Source organism: Ranitomeya variabilis, chromosome 1 (assembly GCF_051348905.1).
Source record: "Ranitomeya variabilis isolate aRanVar5 chromosome 1, aRanVar5.hap1, whole genome shotgun sequence".
Classification (NCBI taxonomy): domain Eukaryota; kingdom Metazoa; phylum Chordata; class Amphibia; order Anura; family Dendrobatidae; genus Ranitomeya; species Ranitomeya variabilis.
This window is the reverse complement of record NC_135232.1, coordinates 497,559,831-497,577,609: the sequence shown is the minus strand read 5'-3', so window position 1 is coordinate 497,577,609 and position 17,779 is coordinate 497,559,831. Positions and strand designations below refer to the sequence as shown.

At 47.0% G+C, this 17,779-nt stretch overlaps 1 protein-coding gene across 1 annotated transcript in view; it reads left to right on the top strand.

The window, feature by feature from the left end:
- Positions 1–11,109: 11,109 nt before the first annotated feature.
- The window catches only part of RNF170 (ring finger protein 170), a 76,830-nt gene continuing 70,160 nt past the window's right edge, over positions 11,110–17,779 (top strand). The window contains exon 1 of the mRNA XM_077252148.1: positions 11,110–11,480. The gene's annotated coding sequence lies outside the window, so the exon portion shown is untranslated. The remainder of the gene's footprint in view (positions 11,481–17,779) is intronic.

Genomic DNA, 17,779 nt, shown 5'->3' with positions numbered 1-17,779 from the left:
AAAATCCTGAACGTGTGCACATACCCTTAGGGTTCCTAGTTTTATATAGAACCTCCGCACTTGTTGCCAGGATACTGAGATTTCAAATTCGGATTTTTCACTGTATACGGATGTGGCTGGTTCCAAGGGCTTCAGTAAAATTTTTGGTAAGGAGCGGTGTGCCGTTAGCTGGCCTGGTGAAAGGAAAACTAGTCCCCTGGGTAAGAATTTAGTTTTCCTGGAATTATTCCCAATAGTGGTAGCAGTAGAACTGTGGGAAGAGGATTTAAGTAACAAAAAGGTTTGCTTCTGGTCTAATAATGTGGTTGTGGATGGTGTACGGGATTAGTAATTTAACATCATCCTCTCTGCCAGTATTGGCTTTACTCAGGCACCTGGTTCATCATTGCTTGCAACGGAATACCTGGTTCAGTTCTCACCATGTACCTGATATTCAAAATACTTGTACTGATGCTCTTTCTTGTTTGCGTTGGCAGGAGTTTTATCGTATTAAGCATCCGAGATGGGCAGAACTATGGGAAATACTGACAAGCACATGATGGAGCTGATTTGTTCTTCGGTGGCTTCTGCTACATGGAATAGTTATGGTAAGGCATGGAGCGAGTGGTGTAGCATGACCAGGGTGAAACATCCACAGTTGGATCAGGCAAAATTTTTGATGGGCTATTTTATTCAGCTCAGGGACTCCAGTGGGTTATCCTATACAGGGGTTAGGAGGAGGTTAGCGTGCATAAGTTTTCATTTCCGGTTATATGATTTAGTGGACGTCACAAAAGCATTTAGCATTAGATAGGCGTTGAGTGGCTGGAGAAGTGACCATGTTACCAGAGAGTGTTGCCACCTATTTCATATGCTCTTTGGGGCGGCTTATTAGGGCAGCTGAGGTAGTATGTGGGGACCCTTTTGAAGCCGTATTAAGCAGGACTGCTTTTTGTTTTGCCTTTTTTGAGGCCTTACGGGTTGGGAAACTTGCTCTCCCACCAAAATTAAAAGAAGGGGGTTTACAAAATAATGATATAATAACTGAGACTGGGGCTATTCGGGTGAGAGTGAGGTGTTCTAAAACAGACCAATTCAGTCAAGGTGTTTGGATACCGTTAAAGAGGGTCAACAGTTTTGTCTGCCCTTTTTGGATGGTCATATCTTATTTGTCTATCCAGCGTTCGGGAAGAAATTTCCTTTCGGATCATGACTGGACACCATTGATGTGTTTTCAGTTTCACTCTATTTTTAAGCGCTGGCTATCTGAAGTTGGTGCATCACCTAAGGAGTTTGGTACACTTTATTTTCGTATAGGTGCAGCCACTGAAATGTTTGTCTAATCTAGAGGTCATGAGAATCGGGAGATTGAAATCTGATTGCTTTGCAGGTTACATTCATCCTGATCTTTTAGATTGATGTGGTTAAAGTTTGCACGTCAGTGTCGTCCTTGGGAACTCTTACATCTTTCGGGCAGCCCAGAGGGCTGCTTGTAGACCTGCAAAGGAGGATTTCATGACATCTAAACAGTTTGGAAAGGGATTCGTATTCTGAAATGGTCACAAGTGTTTCCTGAAGCTATGGAAATAAGCAGAAATGCCAGCTCTCCAATCATCCTGGTAATACATGCGGGAGGCAATGATTTATGTTTTTTGAAGACGGCAGAGCTCATGACTTTAATGCATAATCTAGAGAGAATTTCCGATTTCTTCAGAGAAATAATTCCATGGGTGACAAGGCAAGGAGCCAGGGACGCTGTGGCGGTCGAAAAAGTCCATAGAACAGTCAACTGCTGCATTTTGTTAGTTCAAAGGCTGGTGTTGTTATAAGGCACAGACAATTAGAAGAGGGTAACAGTCGGCGCATGGGTAAGGATGGGGGTCATTTAAATTAAGTGGATTTAGACATATTCTTATCAGATCTTCAGGACTTGGTCGAGCAGGCTCTTATTCTTTGAAGTAGGTGGTAGATGAATTTATCTAAAATAAATGGAGTAGATGGAGCTGAAGATGGACTTGCCCACCGGGAATCCGGTGGGGCATACTATTTCGGATGGTGGTGTTAGAGAGTTTAATGGTTAAAACGTTTTGGGTTATACTAAGAGAAATAATAATAAAGTAAAGCTGTGGTCGACCATATCCATCAAAAGAGCAATGTGTCAGATTTATTCAAGCATTGTAACAAAGGAGGGCATTAGCATTGGTTGGATGTTGGTTTATGATCTATGCAGTCCTGTGGACCGCAAAGCGTAGGTAGAGAAGTGGCTCTTGACTGCATAGGCCCTGTGTCATTAAAGTGTGCAGCCTTGTATGTCTCCCTCTTTGTCATTTTTCTCGTTCCTCTCCTCTTTCTTGCTTCAAAGGATTACATTTTAAGCTGGTTCCAACATGAGAGGTAAATGGAGGTTTATGCCATATAGTAATCCCCTCCCACTGGCAAGTATGCATGGGGTGTTTAGCATGCCGTCCCCCTTTCATCATCCCTCCCCTCCCCCCCGCTCCAGTTTCATTAGATAGTTAACACCAGGGGTATAAAAGTTTTGCCTAGGCTTTTTTGCCCCTCTTCACCAGCACCAGCTGAATGAGCCCCTTCCTCTCTCCCCTTAGATGTTTTGGTTACTATGTGAAGTGTTTTACTTATACTTCTTTTTGTATTATAGAGCTATGAAGTTAAGTGACACCTGGCAGTGGATTTATCTAAAAGAAATGGAGTAGATGGAGCTGAAGACTGACTTGCCCACTGGAAGTCTGGTGGGGCATACCATTTTGGATGTTGGTGGTGCAGAGTTTAATGATTAAAAAGTTTTGGGTTATACTAAGAGAAATAATAATAAACTAAAGCTGTGGTCAATCCTGTCCATCAAAAGAGCAATGTGTCAGTGATTTATTAAAGTGTAGTAAAAAATGAGTCCATAAGCAATGGTTGGGTGTGTAGCTTATGATCTATGCAGTCTATAAAATACTGTATGTATTGCAATATACGATTTTTACTAGAAACCTTCATACTACATATTGTAGTCTACTATTTAATTCCATATTTTTTGTGTTGTAACAGTATATATTGGTCCAATGGAGGCCAAAAGAACATTCTTCTAGCCTTTCAGACACACACGCCAAACATGATCTCAACATTCTTGAATTGAATACTAAGGGTATAAGCGCACAACGTCTGAGGGGGCACATTTTATAAACGTTTATTTCAGCGTGTGCAGGCATCATAACTAAAAGAGCCACCTTGTCAGAATGCAGCATTTGTGCTGCACAAGGTGGTTCTTTTAGTTACAAACGCCTGAGGGGGGTGACAGGTTCCCTTTAATTATAGGGGGATCCTTTGTCATTTTTTTGGGTGGGTCCCCTAATTTAATGGCCAGTAAAGGCTAAGTATACAGCTGTGAGCTTTTATTAATACCCTTGAAATCTGCATGTTTCTTACCCCCTTTCCAGGCTATAAACATTTGCCAACAGCTGTGCGCTTTCCCTCTGCTGGTTATTAAAATGTTGGGGGATCCCATGCCATTTTTTTTCACAAAAAATGTATGTAATAAAATACTTGCACAGTAAGCTGCACAAGCACTGTACTAATTGTATATGTCACTGACATTTTTATATCTATGGATTACATGTGTATATATCTGTTCTATCTATTCTGTCAGGTTTTGCTGTGATTTTACTGTATACACGGCAGATGAATTGCTGGCTTTTCAAAGGACATGGGGACCCCACACCATTTTATTTAGTAAAAAAAACCATGTACAGTAAACTACACACAAAGCACCAATTACATATTTCACTTACATATATCTATATATATATATGCATATTTGTATCTAATCTCTGTCTATATATATGTATCTTGAAGAATATTTCCTTGGAAAACTGTGTAAAAGACATAGAGGATTGTGCTATGTAAAAGCTCATGTTAAATTTGCATTGCACTCAGATAGCAATCGCATGTAAATCGGATGGTACGTGTTAAAAATCGCATTGTATTTGCATGAAAAATGCATGACACTCGTGTGACTTTCCTGGACCGAAATCGGACCGTTTTTTTTCACGATGATGGGTATGAGCCCTCAGGCAGGTCCTGTAGTGTACCTACTGGGAAAGACGTCATGTGCACATACCCTTAGGCTATGTGCCCTCGATCAGGAAGTAGCAGAGTTTTGGATACAGTGTATTTTTGCTGCGTTCTAATCACGCAGGTTTTACAGCATCCAAAACTTTTGTGAAAATTTCTGTTGTGGAGACTAGCGTCTCCTCTGCAAATAACTGACATGCTGTAGCTGGTAAACCTGAGTCTACGCAGCATTACTCAGAGAAATCCAATCCACTGTGCTTCTAATGTAGAACGCAGCGTTTTGGGCGCAGCGCAGGCAAGCTACATCCGAAACACTGCTCTTCCTCATCATGGGCACATACACCATGCTGTATAAGTAGGTGTGGAAGGCTCTAGATCAGGGCTTCCCAATCCTCGTCCTCATAGCCCCCAATACATCACGGTTTCAGGATTTCCTTAGTATTGACAGATGGAATGATTACTACAGCATCAGGTCTCTCACCTGTGCAATACTAAGGGAATCCGGATGTGTTGGGAGGCTGTGAGGATGGTGCAATACTAAGGGAATCCGGATGTGTTGGGGGGCTGTGAGGACGGTGCAATACTAAGGGAATCTGGATGTGTCGGGGGGCTGTGAGGACGGTGCAATACTAAGGGAATCTGGATGTGTCAGGGGGCTGTGAGGACGGTGCAATACTAAGGGAATCCGGATGTGTTGGGAGGCTGTGAGGACGGTGCAATACTAAGGGAAACCAGATGTGCTGGGGGGTTGTGAGGACGGTGCAATACTAAGGGAATCTGGATGTGTTGGGGGGCTGTGAGGACGGTGCAACACTAAGGGATTCCGGATGTGTTGGGGGGCTGTGAGGACGGTGCAATACTAAGGGAATCCGGATGTGTCGGGGGGCTGTGAGGACGGTGCAATACTAAGGGAATCCGGATGTGTTGGGAGGCTGTGAGGATGGTGCAATACTAAGGGAATCCGGATGTGTTGGGGGGCTGTGAGGACGGTGCAATACTAAGGGAATCTGGATGTGTCGGGGGGCTGTGAGGACGGTGCAATACTAAGGGAATCTGGATGTGTCAGGGGGCTGTGAGGACGGTGCAATACTAAGGGAATCCGGATGTGTTGGGAGGCTGTGAGGACGGTGCAATACTAAGGGAAACCAGATGTGCTGGGGGGTTGTGAGGACGGTGCAATACTAAGGGAATCTGGATGTGTTGGGGGGCTGTGAGGACGGTGCAACACTAAGGGATTCCGGATGTGTTGGGGGGCTGTGAGGACGGTGCAATACTAAGGGAATCTGGATGTGTCGGGGGGCTGTGAGGACGGTGCAATACTAAGGGAATCCGGATGTGTTGGGAGGCTGTGAGGACGGTGCAATACTAAGGGAATCCAGATGTGCTGGGGGGTTGTGAGGACGGTGCAATACTAAGGGAATCTGGATGTGTCAGGGGGCTGTGAGGACGGTGCAACACTAAGGGATTCCGGATGTGTTGGGGGGCTGTGAGGACGGTGCAATACTAAGGGAATCTGGATGTGTCGGGGGGCTGTGAGGACGGTGCAATACTAAGGGAATCCAGATGTGCTGGGGGGTTGTGAGGACGGTGCAATACTAAGGGAATCTGGATGTGTTGGGGGGCTGTGAGGACGGTGCAATACTAAGGGAATCCGGATGTGTTGGGGGGCTGTGAGGACGGTGCAATACTAAGGGAACCCGGATGTGTCGGGGGGCTGTGAGGATGGTGCAATACTAAGGGAATCCGGATGTGTCGGGGGGCTGTGAGGACGGTGCAATACTAAGGGAATCCGGATGTGTTGGGGGGCTGTGAGGACGGTGCAATACTAAGGGAATCCGGATGTGTTGGGGGGCTGTGAGGACGGTGCAATACTAAGGGAACCCGGATGTGTCGGGGGGCTGTGAGGATGGTGCAATACTAAGGGAATCCGGATGTGTCGGGGGGCTGTGAGGACGGTGCAATACTAAGGGAATCCGGATGTGTCGGGGGGCTGTGAGGACGGTGCAATACTAAGGGAATCCGGATGTGTCGGGGGGCTGTGAGGACGGTGCAATACTAAGGGAATCCGGATGTGTCGGGGGGCTGTGAGGACAGTGCAATACTAAGGGAATCCGGATGTATCGGGGGGCTGTGAGGACGGTGCAAAACTAAGGGAATCCGGATGTGTTGGGGGGCTGTGAGGACGGTGCAATACTAAGGGAATCCGGATGTGTTGGGGGGCTGTGAGGACGGTGCAATACTAAGGGAATCCGGATGTGTCGGGGGGCTGTGAGGATGGTGCAATACTAAGGGAATCCGGATGTGTCGGGGGGCTGTGAGGACGGTGCAATGCTAAGGGAATCCGGATGTGTCGGGGGGCTGTGAGGACGGTGCAATGCTAAGGGAATCCGGATGTGTTGGGAGGCTGTGAGGACGGTGCAATGCTAAGGGAATCTGGATGTGTCAGGGGGCTGTGAGGATGGTGCAATACTAAGGGAATCCGGATGTGTTGGGAGGCTGTGAGGACGGTGCAATACTAAGGGAATCCGGATGTGTTGGGGGGCTGTGAGGACGGTGCAATACTAAGGGAATCCGGATGTGTCGGGGGGCTGTGAGGATGGTGCAATACTAAGGGAATCCGGATGTGTCGGGGGGCTGTGAGGACGGTGCAATACTAAGGGAATCCGGATGTGTTGGGAGGCTGTGAGGACGGTGCAATACTAAGGGAATCCGGATGTGTTGGGAGGCTGTGAGGACGGTGCAATACTAAGGGAATCCGGATGTGTTGGGGGGCTGTGAGGACGGTGCAATACTAAGGGAATCTGGATGTGTCGGGGGGCTGTGAGGACGGTGCAATACTAAGGGAATCTGGATGTGTCAGGGGGCTGTGAGGACGGTGCAATACTAAGGGAATCCGGATGTGTTGGGAGGCTGTGAGGACGGTGCAATACTAAGGGAAACCAGATGTGCTGGGGGGTTGTGAGGACGGTGCAATACTAAGGGAATCTGGATGTGTTGGGGGGCTGTGAGGACGGTGCAACACTAAGGGATTCCGGATGTGTTGGGGGGCTGTGAGGACGGTGCAATACTAAGGGAATCTGGATGTGTCGGGGGGCTGTGAGGACGGTGCAATACTAAGGGAATCCGGATGTGTTGGGAGGCTGTGAGGACGGTGCAATACTAAGGGAATCCAGATGTGCTGGGGGGTTGTGAGGACGGTGCAATACTAAGGGAATCTGGATGTGTCAGGGGGCTGTGAGGACGGTGCAACACTAAGGGATTCCGGATGTGTTGGGGGGCTGTGAGGACGGTGCAATACTAAGGGAATCTGGATGTGTCGGGGGGCTGTGAGGACGGTGCAATACTAAGGGAATCCAGATGTGCTGGGGGGTTGTGAGGACGGTGCAATACTAAGGGAATCTGGATGTGTTGGGGGGCTGTGAGGACGGTGCAATACTAAGGGAATCCGGATGTGTTGGGGGGCTGTGAGGACGGTGCAATACTAAGGGAACCCGGATGTGTCGGGGGGCTGTGAGGATGGTGCAATACTAAGGGAATCCGGATGTGTCGGGGGGCTGTGAGGACGGTGCAATACTAAGGGAATCCGGATGTGTTGGGGGGCTGTGAGGACGGTGCAATACTAAGGGAATCCGGATGTGTTGGGGGGCTGTGAGGACGGTGCAATACTAAGGGAACCCGGATGTGTCGGGGGGCTGTGAGGATGGTGCAATACTAAGGGAATCCGGATGTGTCGGGGGGCTGTGAGGACGGTGCAATACTAAGGGAATCCGGATGTGTCGGGGGGCTGTGAGGACGGTGCAATACTAAGGGAATCCGGATGTGTCGGGGGGCTGTGAGGACGGTGCAATACTAAGGGAATCCGGATGTGTCGGGGGGCTGTGAGGACAGTGCAATACTAAGGGAATCCGGATGTATCGGGGGGCTGTGAGGACGGTGCAAAACTAAGGGAATCCGGATGTGTTGGGGGGCTGTGAGGACGGTGCAATACTAAGGGAATCCGGATGTGTTGGGGGGCTGTGAGGACGGTGCAATACTAAGGGAATCCGGATGTGTCGGGGGGCTGTGAGGATGGTGCAATACTAAGGGAATCCGGATGTGTCGGGGGGCTGTGAGGACGGTGCAATGCTAAGGGAATCCGGATGTGTCGGGGGGCTGTGAGGACGGTGCAATGCTAAGGGAATCCGGATGTGTTGGGAGGCTGTGAGGACGGTGCAATGCTAAGGGAATCTGGATGTGTCAGGGGGCTGTGAGGATGGTGCAATACTAAGGGAATCCGGATGTGTTGGGAGGCTGTGAGGACGGTGCAATACTAAGGGAATCCGGATGTGTTGGGGGGCTGTGAGGACGGTGCAATACTAAGGGAATCCGGATGTGTCGGGGGGCTGTGAGGATGGTGCAATACTAAGGGAATCCGGATGTGTCGGGGGGCTGTGAGGACGGTGCAATACTAAGGGAATCCGGATGTGTTGGGAGGCTGTGAGGACGGTGCAATACTAAGGGAATCCGGATGTGTTGGGAGGCTGTGAGGACGGTGCAATACTAAGGGAATCCGGATGTGTTGGGGGGCTGTGAGGACGGTGCAATACTAAGGGAATCCGGATGTGTTGGGGGGCTGTGAGGACGGTGCAATACTAAGGGAATCCGGATGTGTCGGGGGGCTGTGAGGATGGTGCAATACTAAGGGAATCCGGATGTGTCGGGGGGCTGTGAGGACGGTGCAATGCTAAGGGAATCCGGATGTGTCGGGGGGCTGTGAGGACGGTGCAATGCTAAGGGAATCCGGATGTGTTGGGAGGCTGTGAGGACGGTGCAATGCTAAGGGAATCTGGATGTGTCAGGGGGCTGTGAGGATGGTGCAATACTAAGGGAATCCGGATGTGTTGGGAGGCTGTGAGGACGGTGCAATACTAAGGGAATCCGGATGTGTTGGGGGGCTGTGAGGACGGTGCAATACTAAGGGAATCCGGATGTGTCGGGGGGCTGTGAGGATGGTGCAATACTAAGGGAATCCGGATGTGTCGGGGGGCTGTGAGGACGGTGCAATGCTAAGGGAATCCGGATGTGTCGGGGGGCTGTGAGGACGGTGCAATGCTAAGGGAATCTGGATGTGTCGGGGGGCTGTGAGGATGGTGCAATACTAAGGGAATCCGGATGTGTCGGGGGGCTGTGAGGACGGTGCAATACTAAGGGAATCCGGATGTTTTGGGGGGCTGTGAGGACGGTGCAATACTAAGGGAATCCGGATGTGTTGGGGGGCTGTGAGGACGGTGCAATACTAAGGGAATCCGGATGTGTTGGGAGGCTGTGAGGACGGTGCAATACTAAGGGAATCTGGATGTGTTGGGGGGCTGTGAGGACGGTGCAATACTAAGGGAATCCGGATGTGTTGGGGGGCTGTGAGGACGGTGCAATACTAAGGGAATCTGGATGTGTCGGGGGGCTGTGAGGATGGTGCAATACTAAGGGAATCCGGATGTGTCGGGGGGCTGTGAGGACGGTGCAATACTAAGGGAATCCGGATGTGTTGGGAGGCTGTGAGGACGGTGCAATACTAAGGGAATCTGGATGTGTCGGGGGGCTGTGAGGATGGTGCAATACTAAGGGAATCCGGATGTGTTGGGGGCTGTGAGGACGGTGCAATGCTAAGGGAATCCGGATGTGTCGGGGGGCTGTGAGGACGGTGCAATGCTAAGGGAATCCGGATGTGTTGGGAGGCTGTGAGGACGGTGCAATGCTAAGGGAATCCGGATGTGTTGGGGGGCTGTGAGGACGGTGCAATACTAAGGGAATCCGGATGTTTTGGGGGGCTGTGAGGACGGTGCAATGCTAAGGGAATCCGGATGTGTCGGGGGGCTGTGAGGACGGTGCAATGCTAAGGGAATCCGGATGTTTTGGGGGGCTGTGAGGACGGTGCAATACTAAGGGAATCTGGATGTGTTGGGGGGCTGTGAGGACGGTGCAATACTAAGGGAATCCGGATGTGTTGGGGGGCTGTGAGGACGGTGCAATACTAAGGGAATCTGGATGTGTCGGGGGGCTGTGAGGATGGTGCAATACTAAGGGAATCCGGATGTGTCGGGGGGCTGTGAGGACGGTGCAATACTAAGGGAATCCGGATGTGTTGGGGGGCTGTGAGGACGGTGCAATACTAAGGGAATCTGGATGTGTCGGGGGGCTGTGAGGATGGTGCAATACTAAGGGAATCCGGATGTGTTGGGGGCTGTGAGGACGGTGCAATGCTAAGGGAATCCGGATGTGTCGGGGGGCTGTGAGGACGGTGCAATGCTAAGGGAATCCGGATGTGTTGGGAGGCTGTGAGGACGGTGCAATGCTAAGGGAATCCGGATGTGTTGGGGGGCTGTGAGGACGGTGCAATACTAAGGGAATCCGGATGTTTTGGGGGGCTGTGAGGACGGTGCAATGCTAAGGGAATCCGGATGTGTCGGGGGGCTGTGAGGACGGTGCAATGCTAAGGGAATCCGGATGTTTTGGGGGGCTGTGAGGACGGTGCAATACTAAGGGAATCTGGATGTGTCGGGGGGCTGTGAGGATGGTGCAATGCTAAGGGAATCCGGATGTGTTGGGAGGCTGTGAGGACGGTGCAATACTAAGGGAATCCGGATGTGTCGGGGGGCTGTGAGGACGGTGCAATACTAAGGGAATCCGGATGTGTCGGGGGGCTGTGAGGACGGGGTTTGGGAAACACTGCTCTAGACCAATTCCTACCATCACATTTATAGACCGCAGCTTGGCGAATTGCGAGCGTGCAGTGTGCACACTGTCGCGATTCCCGTGTTCCCGATACAAGACTGCGCGGCTGAGATTTACACACCGCAAACACTGTCACGATTCAGCCATCTGCAGCTACATAGAGAACGGCAGACATTAGTCTGGAAACCCTGAACACATAGAGGACAGATATAATGTTATATATAGCTCGGAAAGAAGAGGACATGCACTGCAGCTGAGGAGGAGAAACAGGGGGGATTGCATGCAACTAGTCTCAGGACCCCTCTCACATGTACACTGAGGCAGAGACATGGCTCCTACATTACATGGGGCTGCTAGGGAAGAGCGCTTCCTCCCCTGACACAACAGGCAGCCTCATGTAACTGTGCTGACTGCACCGTGCCACTAGGGGGCGAGCACCGGGCAGCCCTGTGCTGTGTGCAGCAGGAAGTGATGGCAGTTGGGCTTTCTGCTCAGAACCCTCCTCCAGGAAGTCATGAGTCGGCCCCAGTAGCTGACAGGCGGCTGCCTGAATGGGAACGTGAGCCCCGCGCTGCTGCCTGCCGTGCGCTTTCCCGGGCATTTCCGGAGCAACTGACAGGACTCCTCTGTGCTCGCTCCTGGAGTTGCAGCACAAGTTTGTTACCTTAAAGTGACAGTTCCTGCTGGAGCCCGCGTCCATGAGCCCTGTGCAGGTAATGGCCTGAGTGCTGTGCGCCCCACGTCTCTTCACACACGTAGGGTGTTCATAGACTGTGCACCACACTGAGGAAGCAGCCATGTGTGTTATTCACGTCTAATGGCTCTTACATGGGTTTGCCTTTTTTTCCCATAGGCTTCTAACTGTAAAAATATCAACATAAGCCTCACTCCCCAATTGCAGGTGTCTGCTACTGCTGTGACCGGGACGGACTAAACTGCATATTGGGATGATGGGATGATGGGATGATGGGCTGCAATACTAGACTTGACCACTAGATGGCAGCACATTTTCCAAATGCAGACCAGGAAATGACTTCTTGTAATATAGCAAGCAGGGAATTCAATGGAAATACTTAAATGAATCAGAACATCCACAGGGCTGGATTAAAGTGTAATAATAGAACCAGGGAAAAAAGATTGTAACTATATGGGATTATGTGTAGAATATCGGGTTACACACGCCTGGTGATATATCTCATCAACATCTCATAGGAATATGGGTATAACTATTGATCTGTATGGGGATTATGGGTGAAATATCCCAAATACACATGCCCAGGAACATACTTCATCTACTTCTGATAGGAATATGGGTATATCTATTGTTCTGTATGGGGATTATGGGTGAAATATCACACATACACATGCCCAGGAACATACTGCATCTACTTCTGATAGGAATATGGGTATAACTATTGTTCTGTATGGGGATTATGGGTGAAATATCACACATACACATGCCCGGGAACATACTTCATCTACTTCTGATAGGAATATGGGTATATCTATTGTTCTCTATGGGGATTATGGGTGAAATATCACACATACACATGCCCAGGAACATACTTCATCTACTTCTGATAGGAATATGGGTATAACTATTGTTCTGTATGGGGATTATGGGTGAAATATCACACATACACATGCCCAGGAACATACTTCATCTACTTCTGATAGGAATATGGGTATATCTATTGTTCTGTATGGGGATTATGGGTGAAATATCACACATACACATGCCCAGGAACATACTTCATCTACTTCTGATAGGAATATGGGTATATCTATTGTTCTGTATGGGGATTATGGGTGAAATATCACACATACACATGCCCAGGAACATACTTCATCTACTTCTGATAGGAATATGGGTATATCTATTGTTCTGTATGGGGATTATGGGTGAAATATCACAAATACACATGCCCAGGAACATACTTCATCTACTTCTGATAGGAATATGGGTATATCTATTGTTCTGTATGGGGATTATGGGTGAAATATCACACATACACATGCCCAGGAACATACTTCATCTACTTCTGATAGGAATATGGGTATAACTATTGTTCTGTATGGGGATTATGGGTGAAATATCACAAATACACATGCCCAGGAACATACTTCATCTACTTCTGATAGGAATATGGGTATATCTATTGTTCTGTATGGGGATTATGGGTGAAATATCACACATACACATGCCCAGGAACATACTTCATCTACTTCTGATAGGAATATGGGTATATCTATTGTTCTGTATGGGGATTATGGGTGAAATATCACAAATACACATGCCCAGGAACATACTTCATCTACTTCTGATAGGAATATGGGTATAACTATTGTTCTGTATGGGGATTATGGGTGAAATATCACAAATACACATGCCCAGGAACATACTTCATCTACTTCTGATAGGAATATGGGTATATCTATTGTTCTGTATGGGGATTATGGGTGAAATATCACACATACACATGCCCAGGAACATACTTCATCTACTTCTGATAGGAATATGGGTATATCTATTGTTCTGTATGGGGATTATGGGTGAAATATCACACATACACATGCCCAGGAACATACTGCATCTACTTCTGATAGGAATATGGGTATAACTATTGTTCTGTATGGGGATTATGGGTGAAATATCACACATACACATGCCCAGGAACATACTGCATCTACTTCTGATAGGAATATGGGTATATCTATTGTTCTGTATGGGGATTATGGGTGAAATATCACAAATACACATGCCCAGGAACATACTTCATCTACTTCTGATAGGAATATGGGTATATCTATTGTTCTGTATGGGGATTATGGGTGAAATATCCCAAATACACATGCCCAGGAACATACTTCATCTACTTCTGATAGGAATATGGGTATAACTATTGTTCTGTATGGGGATTATGGGTGAAATATCACACATACACATGCCCAGGAACATACTTCATCTACTTCTGATAGGAATATGGGTATATCTATTGTTCTGTATGGGGATTATGGATGAAATATCACAAATACACATGCCCAGGAACATACTTCATCTACTTCTGATAGGAATATGGGTATATCTATTGTTCTGTATGGGGATTATGGGTGAAATATCACACATACACATGCCCAGGAACATACTTCATCTACTTCTGATAGGAATATGGGTATAACTATTGTTCTGTATGGGGATTATGGGTGAAATATCACACATACACATGCCCAGGAACATACTTCATCTACTTCTGATAGCAATATGGGTATATCTATTGTTCTGTATGGGGATTATGGGTGAAATATCACACATACACATGCCCAGGAACATATTTCATCTACTTCTGATAGGAATATGGGTATATCTATTGATCTGTATAAGGATTATGGGTGAAATATCACAAATACACATGCCCAGGAACATACTTCATCTACTTCTGATAGGAATATGGGTATATCTATTGTTCTGTATGGGGATTATGGGTGAAATATCACAAATACACATGCCCAGGAACATATTTTATCATTATTTTAAGAACATATATATTTATCCCAAATAGTCATGCCCAGTACCACATTTGATGAATTTCCCATAAAAATATGAATAGAATTATTCACCTCCATGGTAATTCAATGTGAAATATTATATTTACAGAGGCCAAATAATTTTGCAGCTTTGTTTGAAAAAATATCTTTAAAAACTTGTGGGCACCTAAGCTCCATAATAAATGAATGCCTATATGTACATTTATATTACAGCGTCAAATAGGCTAAGTAATTTGCTTTTACAGCTTGGTAATTCTGCATTCAATAGCGCTGTAATAAGTCAGTATAGGCTGTTTATTGTCTCTATATGACGGCTTTTCATTAATATAGCGATAACAGTTTGAACTATTAATTTGAAAATATCTGCATTGATTTCCTGGACATATGCAGTGTTTATACGCTCGAAGATGCTGAAACAGGCCTGGAAAGACGGGTTTAACAAAGTTTTTGCTTTTTTTTTTTTTTTTTTTGTTCAAGATCGTGAAAACTGTCTGAAGCATTGACTTGAAAATAGCTTTTGTGACTTTATTGATATATTTTGTGGTTGGACGTCAAGGTTGCTGAAATAAGTAAATAAAGGCTGATTTAAGAGACTTTTAACTGCTTATCTTCAGTACTGAAAAGAAGGCTTAAAGCTGACCTGTCATCACATTCAATGCCACCAAGCCGCAGCTATGGTGGTATAGCTGACAGGTCCAGCAGTGTGGACAGCCCTCTATCCGCCTCCCTGGTGCCTCCGCACTAAAATATTAAACTTTATTCCTCTCGACGGGCACCACTGGAAGCATGAAGTGTCTGTATCGGTCCGATGGAGTGTGAACAAATCTGCGCTATCTACAATGCACTGCGTCATCAGTTGCTGGGCAGGAATTTTTTTACTGCCCAGCGACTGATGACACGGCACAGCGCAGGGCTCAAGCACTGATTGGTTCACACTCCAAAACACCAACAGGACCACTTCTTGATTCCCGTTACGCGCGTCAAGGGGGCAATAAAGTTTAGTATTTCAATCAGGCGGCACCCAGGGAGGTGGACAAAGGTCTCTCCACACAGCTGGACCTGTCAACTCTGCCACCATAGCTGCGGCTTGGTGGCATTGAATGTGATGACAGGTCCTCTTTAAAGCGTCGAGTTGAAAATAGCCAGTGTTTTCCTTGTGAAATTTAATACTTAGCTGCTCAATTGTGCATAGCGTGTGCTGTCAACCAACAAACACCTTACCCCACTAATTTCACATAAAATGTAATGTGATATGATCATTAGATGTGGATGATTATATTATTGATTATTATCAATATTCATTTATATGGGGATTATGATTTGGATAACATGGCTTCAAATCCCAACTCCCATATTTATCCTTTACCTGATAAAAATATCCAGTAGAGTCTCTTTTATCCAAGCTAAACGGGAGCAGAGGGTGCTTGGATTTGTGAAAAACTGGGATAACTCAAACAACTGAATAAAATGCCCCCCCTTTGTATCCTGCTGTCCCGCTTTGGGTCTTCCTGTCCCTCTTGTATCCTTCTGTCCCTCTGAGTATCCTCCTTTTGTGTCATCCTACTTCTCTTTTATGTTCTACTGTCCGCTTTTGTCCCTTTTTTGTGTCTAAAAGGGGAGCCCTGGGCAGCCGCCTGGATGCTTGGATAAAGCAGTAAATTGGCTGGCAAAGTGCTGTACAGTCATGGCCAAAACTATGGAGAATGAGACAAATAGTAATTTTTCCAAAGTCTACTGCTTCATTTTTTCTAATGGCAATTTGCCTATACTCCTGAATGTCAGAGTGATCAGCTTAACAGCAATTACTGTACTTGCAAAGTCAATATTTGCCCAGAAAATGAACTTTAACCCCCAAAACACATTTCAACATCATTGCAGTCCTGCCTTAAAAGGAGCAGCTAACATCGTTTTAGTGCTTGATCCATTAACACAGGTGTGGGTGTTGATGAGGACAGGGCTGGCGATCAATCAGTCATGATTAAGTAAGAATGACATCACTGGACACTTTAAAAGGAGGCTGGTTCTTGGTATCATTGTTTCTCTTCAGTTAACCATGGTTATCTCTAAAGAAACACGTGCAGCCATCATTGCACTGCACAAAAATGGCCTAACAGGGAAAAGTATCGCAGTCAACAATCTATCACATCATCAAGAACTTCAAGGAGAGAGCTTCCATTGTTGTCAAAAAGGCTCCAGGGCGCCCAAGAAAGACCAGCAAGCGCCAGGACGGTATCTTAAAACTGTTTCAGCTGCGGGATCGGACTCCCAGCAGTGCCGAGCTTGCTCAGGAATGGCAGCAGGCTGGTGTGAGTGCTTCTGCACGCACTGTGAGGTGGAGACTCTTTGAGCAAGGGCTGCTGGTTTCAAGGAGGGCAACAAAGAAGCCACTTCTCTCCAGAAAAAACATCAGGGACCGACTGATATTCTGCAAAAGGTACAGGGAGTGGACTGCTGAGGACTGGGGCAAAGTCATTTTCTCTGATGAATCCCCTTTTCGATTGTTTGGGACATCTGGAAAACAGCTTATTCGGAGAAGAAGAGGTGAGCGCTACCACCAGTCTTGTCTCATGCCAACTGTAAAGCATCCTGAAACCATTCATGTGTGGGGTTGCTTCTCAGCCAAGGGAATCGGCTCACTCACAGTCTTGCCTAAAAACACAGCCATGAATAAAGAATGGTACCAGAATGTCCTCCAAGAGCTACTTCTCCCAACCGTCCAAGAGCAGTTTGGCGCCCAACAATGCCTTTTCCAGCATGATGGAGCACCTTGCCATAAAGCAAAGGTGATAACTAAATGGCTTATGGAACAAAACATAGAGATTTTGGGTCCATGGCCTGGAAACTCCCCAGATCTTAATCCCATTGAGAACTTGTGGTCAATCGTCAAGAGACGGGTGGACAAACAAAAACCAACAAATTCTGGCAAAATGCAAGCATTGATTTTGCAAGAATGGACTGCTATCAGTCAGGATTTGGTCCAAAAGTTGATTGAGAGCATGCCAGAGAGAATTTCAGAGGTCTTGAAGAAGAAGGGGCAACACTGCAAATATTGACTTGCTGCATTAACTCATTCTAAGGCCGGCGTCACACATGCGAGTTTTACGGACGTAAGAGCGCAGAAACTACGTCCGTAAAACTCGCATTACATACGGCACAATTATTCTCAATGGGGCTGCTCCTATCAGCCGTATATTACGGATCCGTAATATACGGCTTTCTACGGCCGTACAAAATCGCAGCATGCTGAGTTTGTCAGCGTATTGTGCAAAAAAATCACCAATGAAAGTCTATGGGGGCGAGAAAAATACGGATTCCACACGGACCATGCGTGTGCATGGCGAGAAATAAGCAGCGGTGTTAGTGAAAAGTCGGTAATTCAATTGCCGGCTTTTCATTTCTCCTGCACAAACCCGACAGGATATGAGACATGGTTTACATACAGTAAACCATCTCATATCCCCTTTTT